Source organism: Cygnus atratus, chromosome Z (genome assembly GCF_013377495.2).
Source record: "Cygnus atratus isolate AKBS03 ecotype Queensland, Australia chromosome Z, CAtr_DNAZoo_HiC_assembly, whole genome shotgun sequence".
In the NCBI taxonomy this organism is placed as follows: Eukaryota; Metazoa; Chordata; class Aves; order Anseriformes; family Anatidae; genus Cygnus; species Cygnus atratus.
Genome location: NC_066396.1, coordinates 29,090,219 through 29,116,819, shown reverse-complemented (window position 1 = coordinate 29,116,819; position 26,601 = coordinate 29,090,219). Strand labels below are relative to the sequence as shown.

Sequence of the window (26,601 nt, the reverse complement as noted above, 5' to 3'; positions counted from 1 at the left end):
AATGAGTTGTATCAGGTGAATGTTCATAAATCTGTTGGGCCTGACAGGATTCACCCCAGAGTACTGAAGGAGTTAGAAGAGGTTATAGCTGGACCCCTCTCCAGTAATTACCAAAGGTCTTGGGAGTCTGGGGAGGTCCCTGCTGACTGGAAGCTAGCCAGAGTTATTCTGATTTACAAGAAGGGCGTGAGAGGAGACCCAGGAAACTACAGATGTGTTAGTCAAACCTCAGACCTGCAAAGCCATGTAAAGTACAAAGCTATTATCAGGCACAGTCAACACGGGTTCACGAAGGGAAAGTCCTCCCTTAGTAGTTTGATCTCCTTCTATGATAAGTGCACCCACTCAGTACATGAAGGGAAGGTGGTGGATGTAATCTTTCTGGATGTTAGTAAGGCCATTGATACTGTCATGCACAGTATTCTTCTGGACAAATATTCCAACTGTGAGATGAACAGGTTTATATTATGCTGGGTGGTGAATTTGCTTGAAGGTAGAGCTGAAGGTTGTAGTGAATGGGGCTACATCTTGCTGGTGGCTGGTCGCCAGTGGTGTTGCCCAGGGCACAGTCCTAGGGCCAGTCCTGTTTCTCTCAATGATCTGGATGCTGGAATTGAATGTCTCCTTAGCAAGTTTGTTGATGATACTAACTTGGTAGGTGCTGCTGACGCCCTGTAGGGACGAGAGGCCTTGCAGAGAAAGATTGAGATAGACTAGAGCACTGGACAATCATCAGTGGCATGAAATTCAACCAGGGTAAATGCCAGATTCTGCACCTGGGATGGAGTAATGCTGGACACATCGAGATGAGTGGCTGGGTAGCAGCTCAGCAGAAAGGGATCTGGGGGTGCTGGTTGACATCAGGCTCAACATTGTGCCCTGGAAGCCAAGAGGGCAAAACACATTATGGGGTGCATTAAACACAGCATAGCCAGCTGGTCAAAAGAGATTCTCCTGCTATATTTAGCACTGGTCCAGCCTCACCTTGAATATTATGTGCAGTTTCAGGATCAACATTTACAAAAAGGATATTGAGATACACAGACATGTTCAGAGGAGAGCAACAAAGCTATCAAAAGGGCTGGAAGGCATGTCCTATAAGAGAGGCTGAGAACACTTGGGTTAGCTAGTCTGAAGAAGAGGCCAGGAGGTGGCCTCACTGCTCTCTGGAAATTCCTGAGGAGGGGAAGTGGAGAGGGAGGTGCCAGCCTCTGCTCCCTGGTCCCTGATGACAGGATGCGTGTGAATAGCATAGAGCTGCACCAGGGAGGTTCAGACCGGACATTAGGAAAAAAATTATTTACTGTGAGGGTGTTCAAACACTGAAACAGGCTTCCTAGCGAGGTGTTTGATGCCCCATGCCTGTCAGTGTTCAATGCCCTCAATAATACACTTTAACTTTTGGTTAGCCCTGAAGTGATCAGACCAGTTGGACTAGATGATTTTTGTAGGTCTTCCCCTTCTCCGTTCCCTTCTCCTCTCCACAATTTTTCTTATTTCAAAATGGCCTTCATAATCTTGAAAACTTAAATATATTTTTTATAAATTGAAACTACTGCTTTGGAGCATACTCTCCAAAAGTCCTGCCTAAGTGGTTGATTTTATGTTTATAAAATCCAACAACTGCAGTTGGTGTAACACACTAACTCACGGTTTATTCTGTACCTTCAGATTGATCAGTTCATAAAACATGCAGTGTGCGGATGGGAATATGTATTTTATATTTTAACTGCGCTTTTGATGAATGCTGTTGTTTGTATAGACTTATCACAGAAGCATAATTACTTTTTGTATATTCTCATTAAAAAGAAATAGATATCTATCTATTGTGTTCACTTCTGCTTAGGATCAAGTTTACTGTTCTGGCACCATACTGGCTAAAGAGAGAGACGTACTGGTAATCTTTACTTTTTCTGTGTTTTTTTTCCTCATGCTGTTACAACATTCACTTATTTAACTATTCGCTTATCAAAGTTTCAGAAAATTGAGGTTTGTTCTGAATGTAACATGGTATGATTTAGTCAGTGTTTTCAAAGCTGTTTTGCTATTTGGTTTCAGTTTATTAAAACTGTTTCGTAACAGTTTATCCACTGCTAATAAAAGACAAATATAAGCAAGTAAACAAAGCTATAGCATTCTCTGTAATAGGTTGGTTTTCATGAACCTTAGTCAGTTAAATAATTTTAATCAGTTTTAAAACCTATTGAGCTAAGTCTGATTAAATGCCAGAGTCAAAGGAGAGCACAGTGGTTGCCTATATAGAAGTTGTGTAGAACAATTCCTTGCTTTTCATTTGCACTCTTTTGATGGGAAAAAAAATCACTGAACTTTTCAACATACTTGAGGCTTTGTCACTAGATGTCTTACTAAGTGATCTGCTGCTCAGCACTGAGCTTATGCCTCTTGTCAATTTGATTTAAAATGGATATCTAAGTGTTACAGATTATATAATTGCTATCAGTGTCTTGTATCCATCTGGGGCTATTTGAGTTTAAAAGACAAGATACTTGGGAATTGATTTATCAGTCCTGAACATTAGCCAGAGCATATTTCAATAGGAAATACCTGTCAAGACTCAATTGTTCCAGTCAGTAGTGCCAGGCCTAGAAATCTGAGAATAGTCTATTTCATGTGCTGTATGCTGTCTTTTTGTTTTGTTGTGTTTTGTTCGTTTGTTTTTACTATAGTATCTCAGTATATCAGAGATTTCAGTGTATTTCTTCAGACTTGTGTGTGAGGGAAGTACAGCTGTCTCCATTTCAGAGAAGATTGAAACTCAGGCAGGCTAAGTGACATACTTATGTCATGAAAGAAAGAATGTGGGAAGGATGAATATGGAATTTAAAGATCCCAACTCTTCAGCAAGAATTGTTACTGAATGAACCAGTGCTCTCCTGAACTTTCTAGCCCAAAAGCAACATAGGAAATGGAATGTGTTTACTGGATAAATTTACAATTCCCTTTCTATCCTTAAGCTAGTGAAATACATAACTTATATGTTCCATTAGATATCTATTATTGTTGTGTATATTACTGGAATCTAGAGCTGAAAAGAAGAGACTCTCTTCTGATGTTAGTTTAGAATTCAGCACTTGGAGATGAATATCATCTCTTCTGTATTACCTACTAGAGGGTTGAGTTCTAAACTCTCTGGAACGTGAATTTCCAGAAAGATATGAGAAAAGCAAGTGGGTTAATACACTAGTTGCATTCTAGGTAAAATGGTTAAAATAATAAAAATCTTTGTTACTGAGTTAGATCTTTATTTTTATCATGCTGCATGGTGCGTTCCTTCTGTAATGATCTTGCAGTTTTCTAAATCAGCAGTTCAATTGGAACAAGAAGTGAACAACCACAGCTAGTCCTAAAATGAAGTCAGTAAGAATACATGACGTGGTTTCCATTGACTAGAACTTCCAGGATTATCTACAGTTTAGCTACATTGTTAGTGTATTTAGGTCTCTAAAATCATGTGCTCATACATAAATTTCAAAATTTAATATTATTAAAGAGATCTTTGAAATTTATCTCTGTCCTTGATCCTAATGTAGTGTAGGAAGAGCTAAATTTATTCCTTGTCTTCAGTGATACTATTGCTGGAATTGATTTAGCAACATCTTCGTTAGTTGAATTGTCAGAAATAAGTTTCAAATGCATCGCCACTGTGGTGGAACATGCAGTGCAGTTTTTCTTGATGTCTAGATAACCAACTTAACAGTGTGATCAAAAGCATTTGAAATGATATGTGGATATGAACAAGCATGACAGTATTTTTTTTAATTAGTCTTCAAACGTATTTCAATAAGATCAGGTATATCATGTTTTTAAGTAATTTCTGCATGCTGCCACAAAATAGAATTAAAATAAAACAGACGATCCAAATTAAATAAGCATTTGTCATGTGGCTTCAAGTTATGTTTTGGTAATGATCTGTCGATATCAGTATTCATTAGAAGGTGAGAAAGGAATGAGATATTCAGTAGATTTCATACAGACTGCACTTGAAATTATAGACTGCTACATATATGAAGTATTCATAACAGATGGTAGTAATAGAAACAAGGAGTTTCTAACTTCTTACAACCACATGAGTATAGGGGAGCCTATTCTCAAGTGAAATCTCTCCGTTAGCCTATTATATTTTTCTGCAGTTGATTTTTGTGGTTTGAGGGAGCATAAGGACTTTTGAGCTTTTATACCATGATAGTTTAGCGATTATTGTCTGAGTAACTGCTTTGCTTCCTATGTGCTACTTCTATACTTACATCACTGAGATACTATGAGGGTAGTGATGACGTCCGATTGATTTAGTTAGGAAATGTTAAGTTTTATGTTAACATTTATTTTTTTCTGCTTTGCTTGAAAACAATTAGACCCCAGTCCTGATTATCTTTTTGGGCTGAACGGGAAAACTACTATACCAATACTAGAACTAGAAGTAAAACTAAAACTATATAACATTCACTGTTTTGTAATGAAAATTTATCAGAAACCCTAGAATTTAGGAGTGAGTGCTTTTACTGTAAAGGTAACACAGAGTGCACTTCTGAAAAGTGCTGTACTTACTAAACAAGATGTCTAGATGTCTACACTATGTAGGAAGAATTCTTAAATTGTGTGGTTACTGCATTACAATATACAACCTAACTGCTTTTTCTCACATGGATGAATTGGTACTTCCCTCATTTTTTATCCCTAACCATCTTTTTTGTCAGGCTACTAGATGAAGTGTTACTAAAACTACATATTTTTTCTGCAAGTATCATTCATGATTTATTTAAAAAAAAAAAATTTTTTTTCTCTTTTCTGCCACCCTGTGGACCTGTTTATTTTATTTCTAGAATGAGTTCTTCCTCTGTTTTTTGAAAAAGAATAGTTATGTTTTTTTTTTGTTTGTTTGTTTTTCTTACCTGGATTGTTCTGCAATTATTTTCTACTTCTTGTTTTTTAAAACTGAAATACAACAAACCTCCTAGCATTTTAAATCTTGGTTAAGCTTTTATAGAAGGCTGGTCAGTCTAACTTCTGTTACTGACCTCATCTCCTATAGTCTTTGGTTTCTGAATTTCTATAAGCAGATCAGCAAGAGGAAAAGATGCAATCTGTAATTACTGTTCTTATAATATACACATCAAGATAGCGGAGTGTATGTAGTTCAGTTCATTTGGCCAGTTGCTACAAGGACATTGAGGCCCTGGAGCGTGTCCAGAAAAGGGCTACAAAGCCGGTGAAGGGCCTGGAACACAAGTCCTGTGAGGAGCGGCTGAGGGAACTGGGTTTGTTTAGCCTGGAGAAGAGGAGGCTCAGCGGAGACGTTATTGCTCTCTACAACTACCTGAAAGGAAGGTGTGGGGAGCTGGGGGTTGGCCTCTTCTTGCAGATGAGTAGCGATAGGACTAGAGGGAATGGCCTCAAGTTGTGCCAGGGGAGGTTTAGGTTGGAAATGAGGAGGCATTCCTTCTCAGAAAGAGTAGTCTGGCACTGGAATGGGTTGCCCTGGGAGATTATGGAGTCACCATCCCTTGGGGTTTTTAAGGAAAGGTTGTATGTAGCACTTAGGGACATGGTTTGGTGCGTAATATTGGTAGCAGGGGGATGGTTGGACCAGATGATCTTGGAGGTCTTTTCCAAACTTAATGATTCTATGATTTATAATAATAACCTTTAAAATGTTACTTTAACTTCTTTTAGAACAAATCAAGCAGAAATCTGTGAAAGAGATATGTCTAGATTTTATTTTGGTAAAATTTATGTAACATAGAAATGAATTTGAATGTCTAACTGGAAGTATTCTGTAGTCATAAAATTCTTGGATAAGAAAGAACACTTAAAATTTGCTTGTACTGTTTGCTTTCATTTCACCCACTGTGGAATTAAACATTTTAGTCTGTATTCCTCTTACTGAGTGTTTCAGCAAGAATTAATCCAGTCAGTTTAAAATATGTATGTAAATTTAGAAGGCAAAAAAGTTGGAAAAAGTATTTCTTGTTCTTGAATCGAGATGTTGTCCTGCGAAAGCATTGAAGTTTCATTTCACTGTATGATCTAGAGAGACTTTAGACTCTTACACTTGCGTTTGATACAAGGTAACCTGCTCACTATATACAAATGTAGGCTAATCTAAATTATATTTAAAAATAATGTAATTGTTAATTTTAAATCTTCCTGATACTCTTTTTCCTTTGGACACATCAAGATTTTGATTAACTTTCTCCGTTTATGGTGTAAGATTCTTCACGTATGTGAAGTTTAAAAGCTTTGAATTTGATGTCTAAATATGCATGCTAGTAGAATGATAGTTCACTGTAATCTGTGAGGTTTCTAGACTGTGTTGCTGATGAGCTGGCTGAAAAAACACGTAGAAGTAAATGATGAATTTTGGCAAATCTGTGTCAAGCAACACACCTTTAGTCAACATTCCTTGTAATGAGTGCCAGAAAGATTCACTTTATAAATGGAATTCAGGAACTTTCCTGTAATTTTCATTTCTCTGTGCGATGTAAATCTCCATCTGAAATGAAGGTATTGATGGAAATTGAAAGAATTAAAAAAAAACAAAAAACTTCAGCTAATTTCATAGGAAATACCATCAAATTAAGAAAGTTTAAAAATGGCAGATTGATAGACAAATTGGTCCATTCATTTGCAGTACTGTACTTAGATAATATCCTATATTGACAATTGACTGAATATGACAGGGTCTTGAAAAAGGAAGATTCATGTTGGGGAAGAAGTTTTGTACAGGGTAATCAATGACTGATTGTGGAAGCATACACAAGGGAAGTTGAAGACAGTTGGGCAGACTTGAAATACAGCATAGAGAATTGAGAAGAAATATTTTGATAAATTATGTGCTATAGATGACAGTGGGAAAGAAATGGGGAACAGTATCAAAACATTCCAGGTAGGAATAGTGGAAAAGAATATCAATACTGTTATATCTTAGATGGATTCTTATAAAATAGAGTCATGTTCAGTTTTTGACAAAAACATAGGAAAAATAAATAAGGTTTCCCTAAAGCTCTAGATGTGGCAGTTTCTGTAGTTCAGCTAGTTAGAAAAATAGGAACAGAACATACGCTTTTATCATCCATCCATTTCCTCGTCCCCCCTCTCCATTTTTTTCTTATACTTGCCTGAAGAGAAGAGATTGTGATAGAAGGAGACAGTAAAGAACCAAGTCTTAAAAGGTCACATCTTGGGTGAGTGACTTAAAACTTTATAAAAGAAACATTCTACATATAATTCATAGTTCTACAAGACTTCAGGATTCTCTTTGAAGTTTGAATTTAAATATAAATGTTAATATTTACATTTTTGTGAGATTCACAGCCCTTTAAATATTGAGCAGTGCGACATGAAGTATAATTTTGCAACAGCAATTTTTTGTGACTTTAGATTATGTTCTTGTATACATAGAGTTTCTTTACAACCGTCAAAATTCTAGATAAAATAGTGAAATGAGTAATTCTCATTGGATGTCACATACATATTTAAAATAATATAGGGAATTGTTTTTGAAAAATTAAATCCTTAGAGTTTTTATGTCTCATGCCTTTGTTCACTTTTCTATGTACACTTATTGTTTTATAATAAAATCTAGCTTTTCAGGAAGGGGAAAAAATGGAATTTAAATGTGACAAATATTTTAGCTTGTCCAAGGCTAATGTTGATTTAAATAGGTCTAGGTCTTCATGGCTGACAGCTGCAGGTAATTAGCTTTTTCTTCCTTAACAAAGAAAGCAAATGGAGCTGCAAGACATTCATTGCCTTTTCTGTCATCATAATAATAATGTATGTATTTAAATTCTGCAGTTTCTTAAATTGATTTAGTGCTAAGCTGCCTACATTACATGTAATGGGAGTGACAAGTAAAAGCTGCAAAGCATATTTGTATTGCAAGAGAAGGAATGATTGACAGCCACATTCCTCTTTACAAGAAAAAGCCATGTTGCAGAACCTAAAAAATTGTCCTAAATGTATAATCCTTAACACTTCAGAACTTAATTTTGAAAAGTGATTACCACTTCAGTTGCTTTTAGTATGGATACAACAATGACTAAAATATTTTTTTCAAAAAGGAGTTCTTGTTCAAAATTTGTTAGCGTCACCAGCAATGGAAATTAAAGAGAAGAGGTTCTGTATTTTACATTCTGAAATACATTTTAACCCAATTTGAAATAAACCAATTAACTTCATACTAATCCACATATGTACTCTGGAAGGCAATGGGATATAAAGTAGTATATCAACGACATACCATTTTGATAGGAAATAATTCAAGATATGTAGTTTTATTTTGTGAAAGATGGTTCTGATTTACATTAACATGTATTTATAAATTGTATGCTTATCTCTAATGTGTGTCACTTCTATTTGATGAGGAAAGAAGATCCAGAAACGAGCATGTTAATCTAGAGACTTAGTCTGTTCTCTGTTTTGTCCAGAACAAGCTATTTATGCCTAAGTACCCAAAGCCATTTGGGACCGTACTTACTCTTAGCTAATCCTTAGTTAGATCTTTCAAGTATTAGTTTAATTGTTTTTCTCAAAAGTATGTTGGTTTTTTTTTAAAGTTTGTCAATACACTCAACATAAATTCATACTGTGATTTAGCCTCTCACTTAAGTTATTGAATTTGAAACAAAATTACTAGTATTTAAGAGCCAGGAGTCTTGTCTCACCATCTTTTTTTCCTTCAATGCTTATTCCATAGTTGTTTGGTTTTTTTCCCCTATTTATATTGAGGAAATGATACACAAAATTGACAATAGCTTAGTCAACAAAGAATAAACAAGACTGAATTGAGGGCTAAAATTGTTTATCGTAAATCAGTCAACAAGAATTGTTTTGGAGCTCGACTATCAGTGTCTTTCTTAATCTATCCATTTATTTCCCAAACGTTAATCCTTATCATTGTTAGACAATGCAAGAAAGCAAAGCTTAAAACTTATTCAAAAAGCAGATCAAACTTTTAAAACTTTTTTTTTTTCTGTAATGATGGTTATGCTTCTGTGTTCCTGATTACATGATGATAATTTCAGGTGTTGCACCAAAGTAGTTCTATTTGCTTTTGGGGTGGGAAGAGAGGGAAAGGTCCTAAGTCTTCTGATTTTTTTTGTTGTTGTTGCATGAGATTTACATTATCCAAAAGAATTTCCTAATGAGATTAGATGCAATCCTTTCATTAACTTTCACTTTCCTTGTTTATGTTCTCATCAGTAGTAGTAGTTTCCTTTCTGCCATATATTTATTTATTTATTTATTAACTATTTTTCTTCTTATTGAATTAAAAATCAAGTGTGGAGATTACTTAAATCTTTCCCAGCATTATTTGTTATTTTGAAACTCTCACTACATCATGTTAGAGTGAATTGCTAACTCAGGTGGAGTCCAAGCTTTGAGAAGACTGCGGTCTCCATGAATTACTAGTAGTGAGTGAACATGTTTGAAACTCAATGGTTCAATCAAACCATCTTTTAAGCTATTTTATATTTTATTGTGCTTTTGTTCTTCTTCTACTAGCTGGAAGAATCTCAGTAAAATTAACTTCATGTTGTCTAGTGTAAAAGGCATACTATAGATGATAGAGTTGTTCCTTGCCTGTTTCACTAGGTTTGGATCTGCAGCCATCTTTGAGTTGAAGGATTATGCATTTGTTATTAGTTGCCTCCTCCTCCCATTTTCTGGGTCAGCTTTCTGGCTCTGCTAATGTAATGCTCCAAATAATGTACGGCTAATCTTAAACTAATACACAGAAAAGTTTTTAGTCACTTCATTATCGTAATGATACAGTAATCTTCATATAAAAGTTAGACTATAATTCTCAGTAACTGTTATGATAAACTGTTAATACACTGTGACTTTGTTGTATATTAACTCCTGAATGAATTTTTCTTTGACATTTATTACAGGATGTGATAACAGTAACTGTTTAATTTATGATGGCTAGCTAAAGGAAGTATACCCCTATTTACTTGAGGTCAGATTCTGCATCTGCATTTTGTATACTGCTTGTGTACTTCCTGCTCAAGTCACTCAGCTTATTTATTAGTTTTTATTTATTTTCTTGCTTAGAAAAACTTAGAAACTTGAGTCTTGCTAAAACAGAAAACAATAAAAACAGCATGACTGCTTTGTAACCTGTGCCATTAATTTAATAGCAATCTATGCAAGTCAATGGAAATTTGTGTTTGCTTGTTCGTTTGTTTTAAAGTGATTGTCATTTAAAAGCAATTTTTTCAGTATCAAGTGACCATAGGAAGTTCTTTGGAGAAGGCAGACTGAAATTCTTACCAAACATTAATATGCTGCCTAAAAATTTTCATAATGGTTTATCTCACCCTGCTTTGTTGCCTCTCGTAGCCACCGTTTTGTTATGGCTGACTCCCCAACTTGGTACAGAGTATCCAGGGACCATCTGGAGCTCTTGCAGCTCTTGATGCTTTACCCAAACCAGAGCAGAACAGGACAAGCTGTACGGCTAGCACCATGCACCATTCTGAAAACCGATAAAAGGACAAGGCCACCGGCAAGGTGGGGAGCAGCACAAGGCCAGGGCTCAACCTGCGCCAGGTGTGGCAGCACCCTGATCCCATCTGCACCGACTCTGCTTGCCCCAAAGTCCCTCACCCTGGGCTCACACCAACCATTTCCCACCCGTCATTGCCCCGTGGAGTCACCATTTTGTCAGTGCTGGCTCCTCAAAGCAGAGCGGAGCAGGAGGCCCTTTCCTGCCACAAGTGCGGGGCCTTGCTACACTTTGCTCTGTCCACCATTTCATGGCAGGAGGTTGTCGTGTCTGGCAACCTCATAATGCACATGCTTTCATCCTGCCCTGCAATTGGCTGCCAGTGCTGATGTCATCAAAGCCATGTGACCTCAGAACATTTTCTGGTTGGCTGCCAGTTTCTGTTGGGTCTGAAAGTTGCCACCTCCATAAATGTATACGGGCATTCATATGTATGTATATTTGTATTAAAACTAGTTATAGAGCACTTCACACATCTGTAGAAATGTCTGCTTATACTTTGATATACCGTGTATATATATATAGCTTTATAGAAGTATTGTTTATTGCATTAATATATGCTGACTATATATATATAGTGTAAAGATACATAAAATTAATCTCTCTCCTTAAAAATGCACATAGAAAATGTGCAACACTGTTCATTATAAAGACTAATGAAATTAATTAAACTTTAAAGGTGAATATTAAATTCACTTAAATGTATAAATTAAATTCTGAGATAAAGTATGGCTGGGGACCCCATTCCACAAGTCAAATGAGGAAGTCCTGGCACGTATGGGGTGGTGGGAGGGACAAGAGGACACAGAGGATTGTGGTGAGGTTGGAGGGGCACAACCAAGTGAGAGCATCCACAGGGCCGATGGACCTGTCCTAGGAGTCGGTCCATCGGGGGCCCCCATGCATCCTAGGCCATGTGCAAAGAAGAGCCCAGTCCTGGACTAAGAAGCCCTGCTGCTGGCACCAAACTGCCTGCCAGGATGGCCATGCACTACTGCTGATGCAGCTGTGGGGCTTTGCACTGTGCTACAAGACACAGGCATTGCTGTCTGCAGAAGTGGAAATCCAGAACAAAATGCCAACTTTACAAGAATGTGTTGAGGGATGGGGAGGGAGAAGGGGGACGGTAAGGAAAAGCCCCAGTGGGAATCCCTAAAAAGATTGTGCAAAGCAGAAGAACCATCTGATGGGCTCATGAATCAGGAACTCTTCTTCCAGGTAAGTTTCAGAGAGAAAGAGCAAGTCCTGGTGGGAGCTCCCTTTGCCCAATGCTTAGGGGTAATCTTACAGCTCCTTCTTATACCATGATGTGGTACAGGCTTGTGTTATATGTGTTTCCTTATCCATAGGTCGATGTCCTTATAGAATGTTTTAAAAAGCTCCAGCTGGCCATCTGAGGAGGCAGAAGAAAGAAGTGTTCCTACCTAGGCCTACAGCAGTGGTAGAACAGAGAGTGGACAGTGGCTTTCAAGGAAGTGAAAAAATAACCTGGAACAGTTTGACCAGTGACTCACATGCATCATAACCTGTTAATAAAGTCTCTCATGAATTAAACCATGGCCAAGTGTTAATTTCTTACATGTTTGTAGTAATGACATGTCAGCAGAAACGTCAATACTACCTTATCTTTTCAAACTCTTTTACTATACTGCTGGAGAGGTGGGAAGCTGTGGGGACATAAATCCTGTTCTATCCAACTGTTGATATGAAGCGAAACCAAGTGGCTATTTGGCTTGTTAACCAGAATGCCTGCAGCTTACACAAGTTTCCATGAACACACTTTAAAAGAAACAAGGTGATTGTGATATAGAGGAGGTGCATGCTCAATATCAACGGACTTGGTGGATGTACTGTAGCTTTTGAAACATGACAGTGGTGTTTATTACAGCTTAAGTACCATGATAGACATATTATCCAAGCATGTCTTTGCTACTGGTTTAAAGGGCAAAATAGGTTCTGATATAACCAGGGCTTTTAAAGCAATTTTTATCAGGTGTTGCACGTGCCAGTAACTACAGACTGATGAGGGTAAGGATTTTTACAGCAGCCTTTAAAGAAGCTGTTACAGCAGTGTAATACCATCTGCTTACAGTAACGAATTAAAAGTCTTCACTACAGAGTATTTTAATGGGATGCTTACAACTGAGAAGTGGAGTTATTTTGGTGTGCAACACTTTTCATTCCATGGATACATTATCAGAGTTTATAAGGGGCTATAACCATAGTATCTACAGACCTATTAGTGCCAGGCCTGTGGATGTGATCCCTTTAAACTCCATGAGGGTTTGGAAAATCAAATCCTGGGACTCACTTAAAGAATATGCACCTTTGCTTGAAAAGGGAGAGCATATCACAGTGTTTGTAACAAAAGCGTTTTGAGAAAGGTTACCAGCAGATGTTCATGAATGGAATTTTCATAGTAGCTGAAACTGGGGGAACAAGTACCTACCCTCCTGTGCAGCTTAATAAGCTATGGTCATAAAACCAGTGAGGGAACATTTTATCCTGAAGAACTTTAAAAGTGAATCTCAGTGAGGACAAAATCTATGAAATCATTGCTGTGAAAGTGAAAAGAAAGAAACAGCAGCCCGGGTCCAGGACATGTAGTGATTGGAGTTCAAACTGGGGGAAAATAAGAATGGCAGATGTCAGGTTCCACCTTGTGCTACCCAGCAACACCAGCACCAGATTTTTCCCACAAAATATCAGCTGGAACTTCACCATAGAGTAGGTGAGCATTGTAGAGCTATCTGTTAAGTAGCAGGTGAGGCTGACAAATACAATAACTGCACAGTAAGAATGACATCAGTGAAAGCATAACCTTTTGAAATTGCCAGGTAAGAAATGGCAGGGTAACAGAAGGCTGTATGTTTTGCAGAAAGCCTCTTACTACGATTCTTCCACTAGATCTTCAGCCATGAACTCTCCAGCTATAGTCCTGGCCTATGATCCTGTTGTAAGGAAAACAAAGTGTAAAATTATTATTTATTGTAATGATTTTAATAAATGTATTGTGTAAATAAAGCTGATAATCCGTCTGTAAGGTTGTGTGTGTGTTCTTTAACTATCCCACCACATATTTATTTTTAAATGGGCAATGTAGACAGCAAAGTTTAAAATTTCATGATAACTGATGTATGACAGTAAATATTATAGGGTGAGTTGCTGGGGTTTTAGGTAGCTTTCTCCTTACATTGGTTTGTGTGTTGCTTCTCAGTTCTCATCATTCAACTTTAATTGTTCCAAGAGAGCCTGGTCTGCTGCATTACCCAGGACAAACGATGGGACGTTCACCACAGCCATGACTTCAGGAAAAACATTCCAATCTTTAGATATTTTCCATCTTAAAGAGGCACACATCTCAAGGGCATCTCAGACTAAACTGGCCAAGCTGTCCCCTTGATGAAATCCTTGTATACAAGTCTTCCCTGTTTTCTCAAGAAGAAATATGTCTGTGTTCCTTAGCTTTTGTAGGAGTGCTTGTACATTCCTATACTATGGATGCATATTATCCAACGCTTCCTGAATAATAGGGTCAGGGGCCTCAGGAGTTTCAGGTGGCTTTTCCACTTCTGTCTTGTTGTGTTCTAGAAAAGTGAGTTATTTTCCCCCTTTTCTGATTTCTCTGTTCTGTGTTCTCCAAGTGTTTTTGCAGAGCAGCTGTATACATTTTAGCTTTTTTATATGATGCTGAGTCTGTGTTTTTGAGAATGTCTTTCATTTCATCATCCACTGCCTTCCCCAGATAGTGGTGGCACTCTACCTTTACTAGATACATCTTAATTTGATCAGAACAAGTAGCCCATCAAAGTGTTGGCATTCTCAAAAATAACTTCAGTCTGTCCAACTGAGAACTGATTTGTTGCTGAAGGTATAGAGGCTAGTAAAATCATAGTAGTATACCTTTCATGAGGTCTGCTTTGTAATAAAGACAAATAGCATTTGTCTTGCTGCAAGAAGTGCATCTCTGATTATCAGCAGGATCACCAGTGTGGTTCTGGCTAAGAAGTCTGTGAGCATCCCATCTGATTTCATCATAGCAGTCCACTCATGCTCCCACATAGATCTGATGTTAATATCTATATTCTTCAGGTGGTCAATCTTTTGCTGTGACATGCAATAAAAATGCCCAAAGGTGATCCCTCTCAGAGGGTTCTGGTCATTTTCATAGAAGCATTTGATACAGCCATGAAAAAAAAGAAAAAAAAAAAGCTATTCAAAGCTGTTGGCACCCTGTCAATGACTGCATAACAATACAAGTAGGCACCTACTTTATATTCACTGCTTTGCAGTATGTGATTGATTTGAATGTTTTTCTTTTCAGCCATGTACATAAGACATTGATTTTAGGGAGCTGCATATCTTTTTCCACCAATGATAGCCTTCTGGAGGGAGAAATGCTACCATGCTATGTTTAAGAAACATAAACTAGTAAGGAGAGGTGAATATGGTATGCCAAGAGGAGTCTACGCAGAGGTGAACATTAATCTCTTCACCTTCCGTTTTCTCATCGAATGCACATATTGCTTGAAGTCATCACCACAGTTTCATTGTTGTGTATTCTACAAGCATACCTTTGCATCCTGTTGGCTACAGTAATAGCATCCTTTTTGCAAGTCAAAAATCTTTTGATTAGCTGTGTACCATGCCAAGAATTGCTATTTCTCCTCAAAACATCATGCTGTCAACCCCATAATATTCAAGTTGGAAGAGGGGCTATGTAATTTTGGTTTTAAGCACTGCTGAAAAAAAAGGAGGAAATAACATTTGCAGCACTTAATTTCCAAAGCGTGGGGAACGCTACTGAGCTTAACAGGCAAAAATTTAGAGAGTCTGAACTGTATGTATTCAAGCTGTTTATCTCTATGCAAGTTTACCACTCTGGGGGATCATTTGTCAGTTTTTTTCTTCAGAAGCTGGCTAACAATTAAGTAGCCATCATAGCCTTTGGCATTAGGTGCTAGCAAAATGTAGTCCTTAAACTTTATGTCCATAAACAACAAAGTAAATACCACAAAACGTATTTCCCCTTCAATCTCCTATTCTCCCTCAGTTTGCTTTTCTGTCCCTTCCTCTTTGTCCCAAGGTGCATCTGGTGCTAACTTAAGAGTCAAAATGTAATCTGGGACACGTGTCCTGGTTTCCTGCATGCATTTCATATCATAAAAAATTGCAGCCCTGTACTTCTGGATCATGAGCATGAAGTGCTGAAGAGCTCTTCATAGCATATTCTAGACTTTAAGGCCAGTGGTCACACTTATGATGCTTCCCATAGAAAAATCAATTTGCTTTTTAATAGCTGGGGCCTTGTACTTCTGTAAACATTCCCCAGTCCTGCGAGGCATTTGTCAGCACAGTTAGCTTATCCTCATACCTGTATTAACTGCACAGTCATCTATAATACTTACAAGTGTGGGTGGGATTATAAAGTATAGAATAATGGTCACAAAAGTTTCTTACCCCAAATAGCTTCTTGATGTCCCTTACACCATAATTATATTCATCATTTAAAAGCAGAAAACAGATGTATGGAAATCTGAGGCTGTTGTTTGGCCTTTAAATTGTACAACCTTTTTTCTTCTCAAATAGGAGAATAATGCAATATATATATATTAATATGTAACAGATCCTCAAACAAGGGGATCTTAGCATTATCTTCACGTGCACAGACCACCCTGTTTGTTCTGTAGCTCCTGCAGCACTTCACACTTCTGCATGTCAAACCAGTAAGTGCTTTGAGACTTCCAGCAAAAAAGATTAATGTCACCATTACTCAGATTGGTTAAATAGTGCAGCTGTTTGCCTGTAATTTTAGAATGGGGGATTGTACTGTGTACCCCGCCCCCAATGGCTTTTATAATAATGATAGCCAAGTAGAAAGTCTCATAGAAACACAGCTTTTACTATTTGAGTGCTAACACAGTCTAAAATTCTTTGTGCATTTATATTGCTTAAATTAATAGTGTGAAAATAAAGGCTTCAGCTTGCTGACAGCATGAAGACAGCTCTGAGCATAATCACAATGTTCAAACAAATAACATAAATGGTCAGAAATTTGCTCTGGACCCCAAACAAATGTTTTATAAATACCTGATCTCATATAACAGATCTTTATTCTTCTGCAGATCTCCAAGCCCCAAACCTCTGGATCAGCCATGCTCACTGCTGCATGTGGCTTCCATGAATCACTCTGCCACCCTGTCCACCTCCTGTGCTACATTTGAGGGTGAGGGGAAAGCTGGACTTCTAGACACCCTGTTGAGGCTTGAGAGAGCAACTTGGGTGATGCTGTTCTGCAGACATCTCACTCATACTCAACTTTTGTGGGCACAAACTCTTACTCTGCAGTGGGCTGCAGTAACCAGTAAGTCCTTTGCAGGGTACAACCCTGTGACCTAGCATGAGATATTCTCCTACTGCATCAGTAAGTTTAGAAATGTAGTTTGCATGTATGGGACATTTTAGTTTCCATAGCTCCTTGCTGATAAACACTTAAGAGTGCTGCAAAATTAATTCAGTTTTCCTAATCAATAGTCTTCTTCTAACAGACCAGCTCATATGTTTACCCTTCTTGCCTATCACTCTACTGCTCCTGAAAGTAGGCTTTGTCCTTAGGCTCTGCAACACCCACTTGCACTTTCTTAAGTAGCTGTTGTTTCTCAAGAGCATGGTTCTGCAGGCTGCATTTAAAATGTAATAGAAAATGTGTATTCACAGTAACTGTGGTCTCAAAAGACAGCCATCATCTTCGTATATGCAATTAAGGGTAAGGAAACACAGAGCGCCTCATCATGGTATAAGAAGGAGCTGTAAGATTCCCCCTAAGCATTGGGCAAAGGGAGCTCCCATCAGGACTTGCTCTTTCTCTCTGAAACTTACCTGGAAGAAGAGTTCCTGATTCATGAGCCCATCAGATGGTTCTTCTGCTTTGCACAATCTTTTTAGGGATTCCCACTGGGGCTTTTCCTTACCGTCCCCCTTCTCCCTCCCCATCCCTCAACACATTCTTGTAAAGTTGGCATTTTGTTCTGGATTTCCACTTCTGCAGACAGCAATGCCTGTGTCTTGTAGCACAGTGCAAAGCCCCACAGCTGCATCAGCAGTAGTGCATGGCCATCCTGGCAGGCAGTTTGGTGCCAGCAGCAGGGCTTCTTAGTCCAGGACTGGGCTCTTCTTTGGACATGGCCTAGGATGCATGGGGGCCCCCGATGGACCGACTCCTAGGACAGGTCCATCAGCCCTGTGGATGCTCTCACTTGGTTGTGCCCCTCCAACCTCACCACAATCCTCTGTGTCCTCTTGTCCCTCCCACCACCCCAGGCGCGTTTGTCCTACCACGTTTTGGAGTTGTGCTTTGGCACTGATCACAGACCCCCAAAGGGGAGTTCGATGGCTGGCTTTTCCTGCCCATGTGAACCCTGCATGTGGTAGTCTGCCTGAAAGTGCAGGATGTTTGCTTTTTCAAAGGTAGTTCATTGCACACTTTGCCACTATGAGCCAAATGGCTGTCATTACAAGAAGTAATTTCACTCATAGAATGTGTATATTTGTAAACCTAGTTTAATTTTCTTATCTTTTGTGTATATTTCTCATTCAGAAATGAGAAGTAAAAGTGATACAGTGTATGAAGTTTGCAAAGTGTATTGGACCTCAACAGGTTGCTGTGCTACAAGTGTGAGCATTGTTGCATGTGTTGAATTTGTTCGTTACAACTCATTATAAAAGGTGCAGAGTTAGATTGTATAGGGTGATTTTTATATAGTCACTCTCTCCTGGGATAGTAAAGAATAGCTTTTATGGAATAGGTTATGTTGTGCAGATCTAACTATTCTCTTTTGAGGATGGAATAAAATTACACACACACACACACACACACACACACACACACACACCCCTCTAGTTTAGTGTGTTACTTACAGAGCACCAAGTGTGAGACACATTACTTCTGTCCACACGTAGGATACCAAGTGTGAGGCAAATAATGCTTCTGTAAGTGTGTTATACTACCTTTCATTAAGTTACTAGCAATGTCCACATACACTCAGTTCAGAATAGCTAGCATAGTGTCTGTATCATCCTAATATTGAAGCTGCTTCCACATCATTATTAATCTTCTGGAGAATGCAGAATAGGAATCTATGTCATATGGTCCTTTTGGTATAGTAAGACTTGCCACTTACATTTTTTACTAATAACTGTTTACAGCATACTTGCTGAATAAAATTTCATGGCTACAGTTATGGAACTTCATCGTCTATACCCGCTGAATTTTCTTCATTCTCTGTTTGATATTTTTTTTTCTTTCTGATCAAAACACCTAGCTTATTGAAACTGCATTTTTCCCTAGATAGTCTTTATTTCAAGACAGCTGATACTGGAAATATTTCTTAAATTCTGTGGTACATACACATTTGCATGTCAGCGGTTTAAATGTGGAAGTGTTCCCATAGCACAGTAAGAGCCCAGGTTATGTGGAGGCTGTATCGATGTTCAGTTTAATTCAGTGTTCTGTAGGTAGAAAGGGTTCAGTTCAGAGTATCTGCATTATTTTAGTATTTGTTTAAAGTTAGTAGAAGGCAACTTAAAAAATAACTTCATAGATTTGTTTTAGCTTACACTGTGGCACCTCAATATATGTATAACTGTTCCTGTTTATTTTTCCTGTCCAGTAGTTCAGGAACATATTTTTAATATTTCATTATGTATTTTAATACATATAACTTTGTATTGTTTGTTAGCATTTTCACATTCTTTGTAACAGCTGATGTTATTAACAATACACAGAATCATAGAGTGGCTCAGGCTGGAAGGGACCTTAAAGATCATTTAGCTCCACCCCCCTGCCATAGGCAGGGATGCCACCCTCTAGATCAGGTTGGCCAAGGCACCATCCAGTCTGGCCTTAAACACTTCCAGGGATGGGGCATGGGTTTATATTTTAAAGCAAAATTTTGGCAAAGCCTAAGAAAAAGACCTTAACTTTGCTATATAAACCTTGGCCTGAAGACTGCAGGCACCTTGTTTCATCTTAATGTGTTGTATCTGCTTAGGTGATAATTACATTATAATTTCTTTGCATGCACCATCTGTAAATGTAGACCATGTAAATACGGATTTTTTTCGTGTTGTGGCTCAGAAGTAACCATGTTTCTGATACCAAGAGGGAAAATATAAAATGGATATTTTTTTTTCCACAATGCAAAACTACTCTATTTTTAAGGTTTGAGTTAGGTAGGAGTAATGTGCAAGTAGTGTTCCCTAGGGTAGAGAACTTTTCTCCAGGAACTTGATACTTTTGGGAAGGTGGAGAGAAAGGTGGGATAGGAAGGAAGAAAAAAGCACTGATTCTGCTAAACATCACAAAACTATAATAAGGATGTTCCTATGACTTCATTGTTTCTAGAAAATGCATAGCATCTGTCTTTGTAAGTAGTTTAAAAGTTAGGAATAAAATTTCACTGATTTTTGATAGTCTTTTCTTGTAGTGTGTAACAAAGCATGCAGCTCATCCTGGTGTTCTTGATTTGTGTAATTTGCACTTCAGAAAGAAATTTTGTTTTGCTGGAAGTCTTTAAATACAGTAATTGAAAAAGTAGCAAATATGACTGGCTTCTGTACTGGTTAATAAGCAGCCCTGACATTTCAAATGTGAATAAACCGTTTAGACTTGGCTTATTTGTAAACATATTCATTATGGATCTACAATGGGTACAACAGCAATCAGAGCATGAATCTGTCCATTTTTTAAACTCCCCCAAGTATGGTCACTGAGCTTATGTAATATATATGGCATCAATTGAACTACTTTTCTTTCTCCTGCCTTTCCAAAACAATTGATGTAATTGTGTCATTTTCCTGATTCACCAAAAATGAAGAATTACTTGGGAACATCCCAGACTTTAACTGTGGTGGCAGAGTTCAGGGGCTTTGTTTGTTGCTTTGTTTCTTTGTTATTTCTTGGAATTAAAAAGGGAATTCTGTTTGCTTGATATTATTGTAATACAGGGAACTGTTTAGTTTTCCACTTGGAAAATTACAACTAAGGAAATGTGGAGCAGAAAGCTATTAAGTATTTGATATGTGGAGAGTATTGTATACTTTGGAATAACACAATGGAACATGGCCAATCAATGTTGAAAACAACAAAACAAACGCTTAAGCCAAAAATAAATATTGCAATCACTTGGTACTTTGTTCTAGTCTGTATTAGAAACTTAAATTATAATCTAGAGAAATAAAAGAGAGGAAAATGTTTGCTTTTCACCAAAAATTTTAAACAAACAAACAAACAAAAAAAAAAACCAGTATTCTTCTGGGCATGATCTTGTCACTATTCTATTTATCAGTTGATCTCAGATACAAAAATGTAAATATAATAGCTGAATTGGTCTGTACACTGTGAGAAGTAACACTTCAGCAAACTTGTTTAAAACACGTACCTGATTATGTAGTGTCTGTCATTTAGGTGAGTATTCCTTTGCAGTCAAGAAATTCCCCATACAATGGTTGAGATTTTGCATGCTTTTGTTGAACCTTGGCAGAAGCGCCTGTAATATTTATCTGTATATCCTAAATAAGTGAGTAGCTGTGAGCACTTGTGACTTTCAGCTAAGTTCTGTTGATTTGCTGGTTACAATTGTCCTCCTAAAGTTACTAACTAAACTACATATTGATTTGTGTTGCAGATAATGTAAGACCTACTTCCTGTTTCTATAGGAATAAAACCGACTTTTGTACTGAAAGTCTGTACATGCTGTTTTATACAGTGCAAGTTCCAAATGTCATCAGTGTGTTTGCTCTTTCTATAGGAAAAGAATCAGCATAATAAATTAGTGTAATTTTTGGAATGTAAAGAAGACTCAAGGGATAAAGCCTTATAGAACAAAATCTGTGAGAAAAAATGCACTAGGAATCAGACAGGTGTTTTCACCAAGGACAGCAGGCCTGCTACTGTAATGCTGCAAGGTTCTTAGCAGTGAGTGCACAAACACTGTCTCTGTTAGCTGGAGGCAGGAAGATACCATGATATATTCCAAACAAGGTGAATGAACAATGTAGTAGTGAACTTCATTATTAATGAGGCAAAGTTACATGAAGCATACTGAGTAAGTTACTTCATACACCCTACCAACTGTTTCTGAACTAGCTCTTATTATCTCCATCTGTATGGTGGTGGAGAAATTTGAGATATCTTTCTGTTTTCCTCTAAGAGCTTTCTTTTCATCTTTTATTTGTGAAGGTGATGTACAGATCCAAACTGTCTTTCTTTCTTCTTCTAACTAGAAAGTATATATTGGAAGTATTCTTACCTTAAAACTAAACTTCTAAACTTTGGTTCAAACTTAAGCTTCCAGTCTACTCATACTAGTTTTATATCCCATTATTCTTTTGGGTATCACACACCACAGTGCAGCAAATGCAGAGTCCAGTAGACTTCAGTCCTCTTACAGTCCAGTAGAATCTGGAGCCAAACTGTCAGTAACCTCTCGTAGTTTGAGTTTGAGTGCGTTCTGTCCTTAACTGAATGTGCCAGCTGCTGCAGCCAGTTAGTATGGTTTTTCGCTTTCTGCATACGGACTTCCTAAATGTAAGTGGAGCTATCTAGAGGAAACTTAAATGTTCCAGATTTTCTGACAGATTATCTCCATTTTGATGCCTAGAAAATAGCAAAATAGCAATAACTAGACATCGTAGTAGCTGGTTAAACTGAATATAGGTTAATGTAACTACTGATCACTACCAATTTTCTGATTTTTACCCCCTCAGTGTTAGATGAGTCAAGAACAGATAAATGAGACATAGAAAGAATGTTGTTAGGATTTTTTAGGTTGGCATGCCTTTTTCAGAGAAAGTCTAAGTTGTTTTAGACTTACGTTATTAGATCACTGATGTATTTGAGAACTAGAGTCACTCCAGCATAAACGTCATCTTTAGCATTTAGAAGACGTCCCATTAAAAAACAGACAAAAAACCACAGTACAATACCAAAATGAAGGTCTCCTCCTCATAGTTTTATTATTAGTAACTTTGAATTATGGCTCCCTGGCTATCTATGAAAATTGCTAATACAGTTTTTAGTCTGTGTTTGAGTAACACTTCCTATTCTATCCTATCAAGAAATCCTTGAGGGACACTTGAAGAAATAAGGAATATTTTTATGCAATTCATTTTCTTTGGAGTGGACTATACATGTTGAAAATTCCTACTGGGATTTCTTTTTCCTTGGAATCCTAATATTATAAGACTTCTGGAAGGAGGAAAAATTGACTGGAGTGCCATGTAACTTTTAAAAGTCTTGCTTTTTGTCAGTTCTGAAAGGGTAGGAAACAAGGACATGCAAGCATTTCTCCAATGAGTACTATTTGCTACAATGACATCAGGAAATTGCTACTTCTTATGACTGAGTGTGTGGGGAGCCTGTCTCAGAGAAACTCTGGTAACCAGAAAATAATCTTGTTTATCACTAAAAATACTTTGGGGTACCTTTTCTGAAGTTATAAAGGTATATCATGACATTTAGGAGGGAAATAGTTTACCTGTGCGTCTTTTCTTCAGGAGATTGTGTATTTAGTTCAGAGATGGACAGTTAACCAGAGAAATTGAAGGAAAAAGTATAACCCTAGAATGACTAACAGTACTGGTTAGTAAAGGCTGAGATGGTCTAAGTGCTCTTTGAGCAGACTAATTCTGTAAGCTGGCACATCTCCAATCTGATGTGATTGTTTTTTGTTGTGTTTTTTGTTTTGTTTTGATGTGATTATTTTATATTACTCAACATCACTGTTTATTTCAAAATTAAATGCAATAAAAATGTATTTTATCGCTTTTTCTCTTATTTCTACTACTAGACTATTGTCCTTGTTTACATGATAGAAATTTCATTCACAGAATCACAGCATAATACGGGCTGGATGGGACCTCTGGAGTTTATCTAATCTATCCCATGCTCAAAACCAGGCTAAGTAGACCGGGTTGCTCAGTGCATGTCCAGTTCAGTTTTGAATACTTCCAAGAATGGGGATTCCACACTTATATCACCTTTTCCATTATTTGACTACTCTTGTAGTAAAATTGTTTTTTCCTTGTATCTATTTAAAATTTTCTGTATTCCAACTTGTGTTTGTTCCCCCTCATCCTGTCCCTGTGCATCTCTGGTAGTTTTTGAGCTCTGTTACCTCCATACACTCCCATTAGGAAGGAGATGGATAGTGATAAGATTTCTCTGTAGACTTCTCAAGTCTGAATAAATCCTGTTTGGTCAACCTTTCCTCCCACATCAGATTCCCCTGCCCTCTGACCATCCTTGTGACCCTCAGCTGGAATTAATTGCATCATTTTTCTTTTTGTAGTAGGGAGTCCAAAACTGGACAGACCTTTCCAGAAGTGGTCTCAAGTGTGGAACAGATGCACCTGATGGCTACACCCTTCCTAATACAGTCAAGGTTGCTGTTGGTCTTCTTTGCTTTCCATTTTCTTTATGGAGTAATGATTGTGTCTGAAAATGTAGCAGTATGAAAACTGAAGAGAAAGAGCTTAATCAGAAAAACTTCCATGTATCAATGTTTCACTTAAGCAAGTTAATATCATGCGTAATTACAATTAGCACCACAAATAAAACATATGAGAAACGTTTTTATGATCTTATCTGAATAACCAGCACATAAAGTGCTGAGATTTGTTACCTTTTAAATTTCTCAGAAATAAATAAGTAGATGTTCCACTGTCAGTCCATTAAACCATTCAGTCCTTACAAATCCTCTTTGGAACATAAAACAGAACTTCCTAAGTATCTGCAGAGACATATGTGCTACTATAGCAAATGCTGTCAAGCCAGGAACAATCATAAGTGGAAGGGAGAAGGATGCTCTCTGCAGACCCATAAAATATATCAGATTATAGCATAAAAACATACAAACCTCCTGGTAAGTAAGATGTCCTAAAACATCAATCTGTGTTGGTTTAAGACAGAGTTATTCAAAATACTACTTTTTAAAAATTCCTCGAGGATAGGTTTCATCTTTTGGGATTCCAGACTTTGTGAGTTATTTGGTCAACTGCTTACACCAGAAAGTTGTGGTTTTCTTGAAGTAGTTAAAAATGCATTTCAGTTGTGGCAATTCAAAGGACACATCTACATGATGTACTTCGGACAGCAATGAGCAAGCTATGTAGGTGTTCTGAGCTGACTGCAGCTCCATGGCTGAGTTAATTACTCTGCTGTCAAGGAAGAGTTCACATGCCCTGCCAGACTGTTCCAGGTAATTCATGTCTGAGTGTGATCAGTAAAGGAGATTTGCACTGAAGTAATTCAGTTCACAAAACTTTGGCTTATTCTGTACCTCACTGAAGATTGTTCAAGTCATAGGTGTACAGTCCCATAAGCATAATGGTTATTGTTGGCTCTGATATCCACAGTCATTCATAGGTTTTAGTCTCTGAGGTCAAGATGGGCAAGCTTCTGGACTCTTGGACAAGGAAACCTAGAGCAAAAGTGAGACTTTTTTCTCTTCTCCAGCTTTCACGAGATGTCACTGGCACTTGAACACCTCTTTGAGGGTCAAGACCAGTCTGGCCCAAAGGCACTATTTACCCTGAGGTGTCACTACATAGATATTGGTCTATTCTGTCTTCTTCAGAAGGACATTACATATTTATGAACTGCTTTCCAGTCTTGTTTCCTGTCAGATACTTGCAGACTATTCCAAGAAAGCAAATATGACAAAATACTACACTTCCTATACTAAATCAAACAGTCTAGTCAGGAGTCCGGGTGTAAGTCAAACAAGATATTTTCATTTTTCTGTTTTAAAGGCAACAGTTTTGTGATATGTGTGTGGGCAAGAATAAAAGTATATGTTTCATAAGTGGGCCTCCACACTACAGGAGAAGAAAGCTCCAGTGAAAGATATATCTAGTCCCTTCATTTTTAACAGGAGAAGGTAATCACTAAGTCATCTGCTGTTCTGCAAGACATACATCCTTCTCTCACAAAATGGGAGAAACTGGTGAGATTTTATCCAGTCTGTTCAACCTGGAATAGTTTAAATGATTACATAGAATTATCACTGTAGCAAGCCTACAAATATTCCAATATAGAGAGGATTTGGGTTAATTTGCTCATTTGTTTTAATCCAAATGGCCCTGGGCAATCTGTTCTAGGTGTCCCTGCTTGAGTAGGGGGTTGGACCAAATGGCCTCCAGAAGTCCATTCCATCTTCAGCCATTCTATGCAAATATCACAGGAAGCATCACAACAGAAAATTTGTAACATGGAGGTAATGCACAGAGAACAGAAACTATTTCCTGTAAAAATTGGTCATTCTGTTAAGTAGCTGCTCCAATGACTATAATGCTTTACCTGTTTTATTTTATATTTTGATCTATTGAGTGATTAACACAAGTGTCGTTTCCATTTTCATATCAAATTTTCTCCCTTTCTTTCATTAGTATCATGTTTACATACACTCTCTTTCGACAAAAGGATTGCAGCACATTAGAAAAAAATAACCCAACTCACCTCTGAAGTGAAATCTGAATCTACTTCCAGTATCATATCATCAATACAGAAGTGAGAGGAATGGTCTTGTACAGGTGGAGGTCCGCTTTCACTTTCTTCCTCAGAAAACATTGGCTGTTAGGCAAAATATCTCAAGTGGTGATAGTCAGTGCTTGAAGTATTAGATTATGTCCACCCTCCACACCTCCGTGGCCCAGGACAGAATATCATAAAACTAGTTATTGTTAATCTCAACAAAAACACTGCAATTTTTTAACCAAAGCAGTGGTAAAAGAGACTATGGGAGTGTGGGGGTGGAGAGAGTATGTCCGCTAAGAAAAATGCAAAAGAGCTGATAAGCACTGTATAAGGAATTCTGTCTACTCTACAATACTGATGATAGTCCTGGAAATGTACACAGATGACTAATTCCCTATGTTTGTTCCCCATGCTATGTGCCTTAGTTAGTGTACAAGCACTTCAGAGAGATACCCCAGCATACTAATTTCCCAGGGGTCTGGGTGGTTTCTCCATAATGGTGCCTTGTAGGACTTTTTTGCCTGCAAATGCTTGA

At 37.7% G+C, this 26,601-nt stretch overlaps 1 protein-coding gene across 8 annotated transcripts in view; it reads left to right on the top strand.

The window, feature by feature from the left end:
- The window catches only part of RFX3 (regulatory factor X3), a 190,408-nt gene that overhangs the window by 94,161 nt on the left and 69,646 nt on the right, over window positions 1-26,601 (top strand). Inside the window, exon 2 of one of the 8 annotated variants that reach the window (XM_035565822.2) lies at window positions 23,881-23,973. The exons of 6 other annotated variants lie outside the window; for them this stretch is intronic. The gene's annotated coding sequence lies outside the window, so the exon portion shown is untranslated. Of the gene's footprint in view, window positions 1-16,840; window positions 16,896-23,880; window positions 23,974-26,601 lie in introns of those variants that run through there. One more of the 8 variants, XM_035565823.2, reaches the window with a different exon arrangement.